This window comes from Gallus gallus, chromosome Z (assembly GCF_016699485.2).
Source record: "Gallus gallus isolate bGalGal1 chromosome Z, bGalGal1.mat.broiler.GRCg7b, whole genome shotgun sequence".
NCBI lineage: Eukaryota > Metazoa > Chordata > Aves > Galliformes > Phasianidae > Gallus > Gallus gallus.
The window spans coordinates 57,742,282-57,744,201 of record NC_052572.1 but is presented as its reverse complement, the minus strand read 5'-3'; the positions used below and the strand labels follow the sequence as shown (position 1 = coordinate 57,744,201).

The following is a 1,920-nucleotide window of genomic DNA, read 5'->3' as shown; positions in this document are numbered from 1 at the left end:
GACTGCCAACTTTCTTATGGCACTTGCACTGGTATGTGACCCATCCATCCCTCCACTGCTCTATGTGAAGAGTGTGCTGTATGTGACATGCAGTAATCACTGTATGCTGGAATAGTACTTCTGAAATAAGCTAATGCACATTTTTAATTGGTCTTAGAATATGTAGCGCTATCACACATTACTGAAGCATTCCATAAGGACTGAAAATATATGACTGATATTTATTTCCTCTACGTCTTTTGAGCACATGCCTTATTTAAACCTTCTGAACCATGATCAAAGTTTCATACGTCAAGATTATACTGATTTGAACTGTAAATAAATGTGGCATCTGTCTACTTAAATTTTCAGGTGAGTAAAAATTTTCACAATTTTCACAAACAGCTTTGTTTTTTATTGGCATTTGCCAAAATAAAGGAATTGCCATGACAGCAATTTAAGAACATCACATTTTTATCCTAAAGAATGCACACAATCAGAGTCTGTCTATATTTATTTTTCCATAAAGTTATTTTATTCTGGTAAAAATAAAGTAAAAATTGACTCTAGTATGCAGAAACGATGACCTCATGTCTATCACATAAGGGAAAACAAAATAAATACAACAAAAAACCTGACTCCATTGATTCCTTGTTAAGAGTCATTTCTGTTTAGATAACACCTCTGCATAGCGTGGAGATTACGAGAGACTCTCGGGACTGCTGCCAAGATCACTTTACAGTTGCGGTTCCATAGATGTGATGTTAGTTATTGAAAAGAGAGAACATGGGCTTCAAACAGTGATGCAGCCAGAGCAGCAGATAGCACAAACCGCACCACTGACAAGAATGGTGGAACTCAGGTGAACCGATACTCTGCTGCCACGCTCGTATATTCACCCAGTTCATCCCTGCTTTTAAAACTTGATCTCCATGTGAGCATGAAGACAAACTGAAGCTTTGAAGGGACTGGGGTTGATACAGTATTTTTTTTCCCCCTAGATTCCTGATTTGTGCTGCAGTGCTTATATATGTGTAGCTGCAACTCCTGGAACTCCAACACTGACTGGTTTAGACAAAGAAAACTGCTTCAGAGCACAGAATAACTGTGGAGATGTTGTTAGTTTACTGTGTAACAAACAGCACACGTGCTTTCATGAAGGTAAATGGGTAGAAGAATATGGATGTGAACACATGGTGTCATCCCGGTGAGATCTGTGATATTAGAATCCTTCGTTTTAAAAGATGTTGTTAATGAGAAGCTGGGTCAGAAAATAATGCTCGAAGGCACCTATAAAAGAATAACCATTTAAAATCATACAGCCATAAAATTATTAATGTATTTAAGTAATTAAAACCACATAGTCCATGGTTTAGTGCCAGATTAAATTTCTCTTGAATACTTGAGCCCTTTCATGTGCTCCACCTACAGACTTCCCAGGGTAGAGTTTCTAGAATGAAGACAAATCAGAATAATTACAACTATAGACCTCCTCCTTAAATCTGGGAAGTACTACACCAGCTACACACTTTTATCAAAGACACAAGAGAATATCCAAGAATCTCAGTTGTGTTTTCTATTTTATTTAACTTGTTTTAAAATAGGCACTGGTGTGTCTGAGCTCTAGGAAGGGATGACTTCAATCTCCTGACATATGTACAGATCTTATTTCACTGCTGATTCTTGCACATAAAATCTCACCGGCCTTTTCTGCACCTAGGGAGGAAAAAAAAAAAAAAAAAAAAAAAAAAAACAAAAACAACCTGCTTACTTTTTGGTTTTCTTTATTACCTTCTACCATTTCATTTTAAATTTTGGAATTTTATGTAGGATTTCATTTCTACTAGATGTCTAAACTAGGAACATTTCACTTTTGTTTTTCTCACTTAAAAAAGAAGAAAAATCAGTGGAGGGGTCCACCCTACCCTTCCCATGCTAAAA

At 36.5% G+C, this 1,920-nt stretch overlaps 1 long non-coding RNA gene across 1 annotated transcript in view; it reads right to left on the bottom strand.

Moving 5' to 3' along the window:
• Positions 1-500: 500 nt before the first annotated feature.
• Positions 501-1,920, bottom strand: part of LOC121108262 — an 8,904-nt gene continuing 7,484 nt past the window's right edge. Inside the window, exon 4 of the long non-coding RNA XR_005842669.2 lies at positions 501-1,695. This is a non-coding gene — a long non-coding RNA (uncharacterized LOC121108262). The remainder of the gene's footprint in view (positions 1,696-1,920) is intronic.